The sequence below is a fragment of the Podarcis bocagei genome, assembly GCF_964188305.1.
Source record: "Podarcis bocagei genome assembly, chromosome: 2".
In the NCBI taxonomy this organism is placed as follows: Eukaryota; Metazoa; Chordata; class Lepidosauria; order Squamata; family Lacertidae; genus Podarcis; species Podarcis bocagei.
In genome coordinates this window covers 409,775-418,332 of record NC_138126.1, presented here as the reverse complement: position 1 = coordinate 418,332, position 8,558 = coordinate 409,775, and the positions used below count along the sequence as shown (strand labels likewise).

At 59.3% G+C, this 8,558-nt stretch overlaps 1 protein-coding gene across 1 annotated transcript in view; it reads left to right on the top strand.

The window, feature by feature from the left end:
* Positions 1-4,480: 4,480 nt before the first annotated feature.
* The window catches only part of LOC308580535 (uncharacterized protein), a 36,765-nt gene continuing 32,687 nt past the window's right edge, over positions 4,481-8,558 (top strand). Inside the window, exon 1 of the mRNA XM_081182323.1 lies at positions 4,481-4,644. The gene's annotated coding sequence lies outside the window, so the exon portion shown is untranslated. The remainder of the gene's footprint in view (positions 4,645-8,558) is intronic.

Genomic DNA, 8,558 nt, shown 5'->3' with positions numbered 1-8,558 from the left:
TGTGGGGGGCGGAGGGAGACTCCCAAGAAGGAGGGCTGAGGAGACCCCCGGGGTGTGGGGGGTGGACTGAGGGGGGGAGCGGAGGGAGACCCCCAAGAAGGAGGGCTGAGGGGACCCCCTGGGTGTGGGGGGCGGAGGGAGACCCCCAAGAAGGAGGGCTGGGGGGACCCCCTGGGTGTGGGGGGGAGGGAAGGGAGACCCCCAAGAAGGAGGGCTGAGGGGACCCCCTGGGTGTGGGGGGTGGAGGGAGACCCCCAAGAAGGAGGGCTGAGGGGACCCCCTGGGTGTGGGGGGTGGAGGGAGACCCCCAAGAAGGAGGGCTGAGGGGACCCCCTGGGTGTGGGGGGTGGAGGGAGACCCCCCAGAAGGAGGGCTGAGGGGACCCCCTGGGTGTGGGGGGCGGAGGGAGACCCCCAAGAAGGAGGGCTGAGGGGACCCCCTGGGTGTGGGGGGCGGACTGAGAGGGGGGAGCGGAGGGAGACCCCCAAGAAGGAGGGCTGAGGGGACCCCCTGGGTGTGGGGGGTGGAGGGAGACCCCCAAGAAGGAGGGCTGAGGGGACCCCCTGGGTGTGGGGGGTGGAGGGAGACCCCCCAGAAGGAGGGCTGAGGGGACCCCCTGGGTGTGGGGGGCGGAGGGAGACCCCCAAGAAGGAGGGCTGAGGGGACCCCCTGGGTGTGGGGGGCGGACTGAGAGGGGGAGTGGAGGGAGACCCCCAAGAAGGAGGGCTGAGGGGACCCCCTGGGTGTGGGGAGCGGACTGAGAGGGGGGAGCGGAGGGAGACCCCCAAGAAGGAGGGCTGAGGGGACCCCCTGGGTGTGGGGAGCGGACTGAGAGGGGGGAGCGGAGGGAGACCCCCAAGAAGGAGGGCTGAGGGGACCCCCTGGGTGTGGGGGGCGGAGGGAAGGGAGACCCCCAAGAAGGAGGGCTGAGGGGACCCCCTGGGTGTGGGGGGGGGAGGGAAGGGAGACCCCCAAGAAGGAGGGCTGAGGGGACCCCCTGGGTGTGGGGGGCGGACTGAGAGGGGGGAGCGGAGGGAGACCCCCAAGAAGGAGGGCTGAGGGGACCCCCTGGGTGTGGGGGGGGGAGGGAAGGGAGACCCCCAAGAAGGAGGGCTGAGGGGACCCCCTGGGTGTGGGGGGCGGACTGAGAGGGGGGAGCGGAGGGAGACCCCCAAGAAGGAGGGCTGAGGGGACCCCCTGGGTGTGGGGGGCAGACTGAGGGGGGGAGGGAAGGGAGACCCCCAAGAAGGAGGGCTGAGGGGACCCCCTGGGTGTGGGGGGCGGAGGGAGAGGGGGGGTGGAGGGAGACCCCCAAGGAGGAGGGCTGAGGGGACCCCCTGGGTGTGGGGGGCGGACTGAGAGGGGGGAGCGGAGGGAGACCCCCAAGAAGGAGGGCTGAGGGGACCCCCTGGGTGTGGGGGGCAGACTGAGGGGGGGAGGGAAGGGAGACCCCCCAAGAAGGAGGGCTGAGGGGACCCCCTGGGTGTGGGGGGCGGAGGGAGAGGGGGGGTGGAGGGAGACCCCCAAGAAGGAGGGCTGAGGGGACCCCCTGGGTGGGGGGGGCGGACTGAGAGGGGGGAGCGGAGGGAGACCCCCAAGAAGGAGGGCTGAGGGGACCCCCTGGGTGTGGGGGGCGGACTGAGAGGGGGGCGGAGGGAGACCCCCAAGAAGGAGGGCTGAGGGGACCCCCTGGGTGTGGGGAGCGGACTGAGAGGGGGGAGCGGAGGGAGACCCCCAAGAAGGAGGGCTGAGGGGACCCCCCGGGTGTGGGGGGTGGAGGGAGACCCCCAAGAAGGAGGGCTGAGGGGACCCCCTGGGTGTGGGGGGCGGACTGAGAGGGGGGAGGGGAGGGAGACCCCCAAGAAGGAGGGCTGAGGGGACCCCCTGGGTGTGGGGGGCGGACTGAGAGGGGGGAGCGGAGGGAGACCCCCAAGAAGGAGGGCTGAGGGGACCCCCTGGGTGTGGGGGGCGGACTGAGAGGGGGGAGCGGAGGGAGACCCCCAAGAAGGAGGGCTGAGGGGACCCCCTGGGTGTGGGGGGCGGACTGAGAGGGGGGAGCGGAGGGAGACCCCCAAGAAGGAGGGCTGAGGGGACCCCCTGGGTGTGGGGAGCGGACTGAGAGGGGGGAGCGGAGGGAGACCCCCAAGAAGGAGGGCTGAGGGGACCCCCTGGGTGTGGGGGGCAGAGGGAGACCCCCAAGAAGGAGGGCTGAGGGGACCCCCTGGGTGTGGGGGGCGGACTGAGAGGGGGGAGCGGAGGGAGACCCCCAAGAAGGAGGGCTGAGGGGACCCCCTGGGTGTGGGGGGCGGACTGAGAGGGGGGAGCGGAGGGAGACCCCCAAGAAGGAGGGCTGAGGGGACCCCCTGGGTGTGGGGAGCGGACTGAGAGGGGGGAGCGGAGGGAGACCCCCAAGAAGGAGGGCTGAGGGGACCCCCTGGGTGTGGGGGGCGGAGGGAGACCCCCAAGAAGGAGGGCTGAGGGGACCCCCTGGGTGTGGGGGGCGGACTGAGAGGGGGGAGCGGAGGGAGACCCCCAAGAAGGAGGGCTGAGGGGACCCCCTGGGTGTGGGGGGCAGACTGAGGGGGGGAGGGAAGGGAGACCCCCAAGAAGGAGGGCTGAGGGGACCCCCTGGGTGTGGGGGGCGGACTGAGAGGGGGGAGTGGAGGGAGACCCCCAAGAAGGAGGGCTGAGGGGACCCCCTGGGTGTGGGGGGCAGACTGAGGGGGGGAGCGGAGGGAGACCCCCAAGAAGGAGGGCTGAGGGGACCCCCTGGGTGTGGGGGGCGGACTGAGAGGGGGGAGTGGAGGGAGACCCCCAAGAAGGAGGGCTGGGGGGACCCCCTGGGTGTGGGGGGCGGACTGAGAGGGGGGAGGGAAGGGAGACCCCCAAGAAGGAGGGCTGGGGGGACCCCCTGGGTGTGGGGGGCGGACTGAGAGGGGGGAGGGAAGGGAGACCCCCAAGAAGGAGGGCTGAGGGGACCCCCTGGGTGTGGGGGGCGGACTGAGAGGGGGGAGAGGAGGGAGACCCCCAAGAAGGAGGGCTGAGGGGACCCCCTGGGTGTGGGGGGCGGACTGAGAGGTGGGAAAGGGCCCCCCAAGTCTGACTCCAGAGCCTGGAAGAAGCCAAGCGTCCAAGGGAAGGAGGCGCCTGTCTCCGGACCCCAGCTTGGCCCCCCAATTCAGTGGGGCTGCCCCCGGGAAGATGGGGGGCTGGAGGGAAGACGTGTCTCCCTCGGGGGGATCCTGGCTTCCTCTTCCTCTCGAGGAGGCTGCTTGGAGCAGGCGGAGACTCCTGGGGAAGCCCCGTCTCCCTGGCGCAGAGTCGGGCTCCGAGGGGGCTCCGTGGGGCAGAGGGGAGAGGGAGGGCTGGGCTGGCAAGGGTTAAGAGGAGCAGAGCTGGAGTCCTAGGAAGTGAAGGTCCTCCATGGCTAAATTCCCCCCTCCCTCCCTGCTTTCTTCTTCTCTCTCCTTTGCAAAAGCCCCTCCTGGAGTCGGGTGAGTCTCCTTCCTCCTCCCCCTGAGGGTGCAATGGGGAGAAGGGGGTCACAGGGGGGCAGGGAGGGGGCATGGGGGTCCCTGCTCAGATCATGCCTGGGGGGGGGAGACCCCCAAGTCGGGGAGCAGAGGGTCCTCCCTTGTCCTCTTCCAAGCCAGGGAGGGGCCACTTCGCAGGAAATATGCAGCTCTGCTCTTCCTCGGGATCCAGGCGCTGATTCCTTTTTTGGGGGGGAGGGGGCTTGGGGTCAAGGAAATGAACCCCCTTCAGAGGGAGGGAAAAGTCACCTTTGGGAACAGAGGCTGCAGCCAGAGGGGAACATTCCCACGTGGGGGGGGGACAGGGAGGAGAAAAGCCCCTCTGCATCTCCAGACCACTTCCTGTGTCCCAGATGCAACAACACATGTCTCTCCCCCAGATCTCACTCCCAAAGACACACTCTTCCATGGTCCCCTAAGACAGATGGATGCCAACCAGCCAACCATTCCCTCCCCTCCCCCTCCTGGTGCCCCTTGAAGTTGGCTTGAGGGCAGGGGGAGGGTCCACCCCACCAGATGAAGGGAGAGGAGGTCCTGCCATCTGGAAAATGGGAATGCTTGCAAAGATTTCCTTGAAGATGAGTGCCGCATAGATAATAAAATATTATTTTGTGGAATTCCCCCGCTTACACAAAGATTAATACAGTGGTACGTCGGGTTAACAAACTTAATTTATTCTGGAGGTCCATTTTTAACCTGAAGCTGTTCTTAACCTGAGGTACTATGTCTGGGTTAGTGGAGTCTGTAACCTGAAGCGTCTGTAACCCAAGGTACCACTGTACCCATCAATTAAATACACAACAAAATTTTTACAGAAAAGAACAGAGCAATGTGTAGAAAAATGTCATCTTTATTCTCCCTTTTTCTATTAGGCTCCAGTGTGCTTTGAAGACGTAGCTGTTCCTTTCAAATTCAAATTCAAAATCCTTTATTAGGCATAGCACACAAACATCATATACAGACTGTATAAAATACGGGCTCAGCGAACACAATTTATCCCAGTCCTATTGCTGTTCCTTTCACAGAGGAGGACTGGGCTTTGCTGGATCCTGACCAGAGAGCTCTGCAGAAGGAAGTCAAGGAGGAGAATCCTGGGATCGTGGCCTCTCTGGTAAGGCTCCCTGCTGGATCATAAGATCAGTTTTGAAATTCCATACAGATCTCTGAAGGACAAACCTCCTCTATTTTGAGGGAGCCCCATAGCGCCACCTGCAGCATCTGAGATGTTAACACACCCACAACTCTCCATAGGAGATGCATCTCCTGTTCTGTCTGGGAATATTCTTCCACCAGTCCTGCCTTTTCCAACCAGGATGAGGCTGCTCTGAGCTGCCCAGGCCTTCTTCATTGTAGGCTTCAGAGATCTTAGGGACGTGGAGGTACATCCTGTCTAATTTTCTTTTCCCCTTTCTACATTTGTCTGGCTTCGTTCTTTTGGTGAATCTAATTTTCCATGAAATATTTCTTGCAGGGGACTGTTTAGAATGTGGAAAAAGCTTCACCTAGGAAACCCGTCTCAATTTCCATTAAATAAAACACAGCAGGGATAATCATAGAATTTTAGGAAATGGTATAAGGCATAAAGTATAACTGGTATTAGGAAACTTCATGAGGAATTAAGGGGAGAGATAGAGTTGACCCGGAGTAGTTACAAAATTTATGGTCTCTCCCCGAGTGCCAGGACCCCCCAAAGAGAGCTTTTTTTTGTCGGAATAATTTCATTTCCCCCAGTTTTTGGCAATTAATATTCTCGCTGCCACTGTGCCGTAAAGAAATATTTCCTTTTTTTGTTTGGGTAAAATGTTGTTCAAATGTTTTCTTTAGTTCTTCATACACCGTATCCCAGAAGCCCTTGATTTTATCACATGGCCACCACATATGCAGAAGTGTCCCCTCTACTTGCCTCACAAGCCGTAAAATTCCAACTCTCCTTCCATAATTTTTCCCATGATGTTAATTGAATAGGTTTCCCTAAATCCATAGCCAATTTGATCATTACCGCCTTTACCTGTTCATCCATATCCTTCCACTCCACTAAGATTCCATACATTTTAGAAATTATGTTTAATTTGTTTTGTAATAATTCTTTATCCAATACTGAAATTGCAAAACCCTTTTTCTTGTCAGCTTTGAAGACCTCATTTATTTGGTGATACTGGATCCACCCTGTTAGGTGGTGTTTTATTTCCTCCCGCAGTTTGGTCAGACTCATGTTTGTAGCTTCGAGAACACTGTCCCACCATCTCGTCCTCTGTTGTCCCCTTCTCCTTGTGCCCTCCATCTTTCCCAACATCAGGGTCTTTTCCAGGGAGTCTTCTCTTCTCATGAGGTGGCCAAAGTCTTGGAGCCTCAGCTTCACGATCTGTCCTTCCAGTGAGCACTCAGGGCTGATTTCCTTCAGAATGGAGAGGTTGGATCTTCTTGCAGTCTGTGGGACTCTCAAGAGTCTCCTCCAACACCAGAATTCAAAAGCATCAATTCTTCGGCGATCAGCCTTCTTGATGGTCCAGCTCTCATTCCGTGCATCACTACCGGGAAAACCAGAGCTTTAACTATATGGACCTTTGTTGGCAAGGTGATGTCTCTGCTTTTTAAGAGGCTGTCTAGATTTGTCATTGCTTTTCTCCCAAGAAGCAGGCGTCTTTTAATTTCGTGACTGCTGTCACCATCTGCAGTGATGATGGAGCCCAAGAAAGTAAAATCTCTCACTGCCTCCATTTCTTCCCCTTCTATTTGCCAGGAGGTAATGGGACCAGTGGCCATGATCTTAGTCTTTTTGATGTTGAGCTTCAGACCATATTTTGCGCTCTCTTCTTTCACCCTCAATAAAAGGTTCTTTAATTCCTCCTCACTTTCTGCCATCAAAGTTGTGTTATCTGCATATCTGAGGTTGTTGAGGTTGTTCCGGCAATCTTAATTCCGGCTAGGGATTCATCCAGCCCAGCTTTTCGCATGATGATCTCGTCTGCATATAAGTTAAAGTTAAATAAGCAGGGAGACAAAATACAGCCTTGTCGTACTCCTTTCCCAATTTTGAACCAATCAATTGTTCCATATCCAGTTCTAACTGTGACGCGGCAGCTAAAAAAGCCAATGCAATTTTGGGCTGCATCAATAGGAGTATAGCATCTAGATCAAGGGAAGTAATAGTGCCACTGTATTCTGCTCTGGTCAGACCTCACCTGGAGTACTGTGTCCAGTTCTGGGCACCACAGTTCAAGAAGGACACTGACAAACTGGAACGTGTCCAGAGGAGGGCACCCAAAATGGTCAAAGGCCTGGAAACGATGCCTTATGAGGAACGGCTAAGGGAGCTGGGCATGTTTAGCCTGGAGAAGAGGAGGTTAAGGGGTGATATGATAGCCATGTTCAAATATATAAAAGGATGTGTCAGAGCTGCCGCCCAGTCCCAGCTCACATAGGACCAAGTCAGCCAGTGCTTAGTTTCAAAGAGTCTTTATTGGATTACAGGTTCCATTTCCAAACTGCACTGGGCAGCCCTACTTCTTCTAGGTCAGAACGACGAAGACCCGTCTGAGTCTCCGCCTCTTGCGCACCAGCTTAATACTCTAGCCTTGCTCCACCTCCTGCGCCTTTCCTTCCGTCTCTGGGTCCTTCTGCCCTCCGGAGTCTCTCCCTTCCTACTCTCTTCAGAAGTGGACCCCCCTGACCCCTCCGCCTCCTTGCGGCGGACTTTAGGACTCGGCTCACTCTCGGGGCTGCTGACTGCGCCAGCTTCCGCTACATTTGAACTTGGCGCGCGCGCGCAACTCTCCACTTTCCTCTTGATCGTTTCATCGCTCTCCGAGGAGGGCGTGACTACTCCTGACTCATGCCCTCCCTCCTTCTGAAAGCCTCCGGAACCTGATATCTGGTCCCCTTTCTCCCCGCTGCTCCCAGCTAGGCACGTGGGTCCCGATCTCCAACTGCTGCTTTCTGATCCCTCTCTGGACCCTTCTTCCTGGGGTGTCCCCCTGTTCTCCCCCCTTGCTCTGGCTGCTGGCGCTCCCTTCTGGGAATCCTCGGACTCGCTAGACAGGCTCGGTGATCTTGGGTCGTCATCCCCGCTCATCCTTCCTTCGTATTCCTCCCCCTCGCTCTCTGTCTCCTCCCTTCTCTGCGTCTCTGCTCCTGAACCCCTGACATCCATCCCCCCCTCGAAGCCCTCCCTTCCCCCCTCCCCGCTTCCAAGGGTGGTGGGTGGGTGCTCCGTCATCACGGGAGTGAATGCCGGATACAGTTCTCTCCCCGGTGCTGGCCGCCAACTGAAGACCTCCGAGTCTTCCTCCCCGCCTCCGTCAACGGTGATCTCCTCCGCCTCCATTTCGGTGCCGCCGTGCTCGAAACCCAGATCCTCCCCTCCAACGTCCATGTCAGTCTCTGCGTCTGTCACTGGATCCGGTTTCTCCTGCCACTTCCGGCGCCACGGCACCTCTGGCAGATCGTCCCACCAATACGAGTTGTCGGATGCCGAACCCTCCAGCGACCCCTCTGGAGAACGTGTGCGCGATGCGGGTTCCCCTTCCGAGTCGAAACCATGGAACGTGCTGGATGAAAGCGTGGGCGTGAACAACCAGTCGTCGAAGAAGCCCGCTGGCATAGGCCTGTGTGGGAAAAGGGCGTGAAACTCGTCCTTGAGCAGGGGTTCCTCCAAGGCGTAGTCCGGCACCCAGCTGTTAGCACTGGCCCGGGTGCCCTCTCTTGCTAGGAGGTATTCTACTCCGTCTTCCCCCCATCTGGAGTCCAAAATCTCCGTGACTTCGTTGATGGGGTCCTGCTGTGGTAAACTCCCCGCCTCCTCCCGCTCAGAAGACTGACTCGGTGCCGTTCCCTGTTCCTGGAACCTGTGTGGTGCCCTGTAGGGAGTGAGCACCGACCTGTGGAACACCGGATGCATCCTGGAACCCTCCGGTAGCACCAGCCGGAAAGCCACCGGGTTGATCTGCGCTTCGACTCGGTATGGACCGAGTTGCTTGTGCCCCAGCTTCCTCTTGGCTAACGAGCGGGTCGGCACCGCGTGGGCGG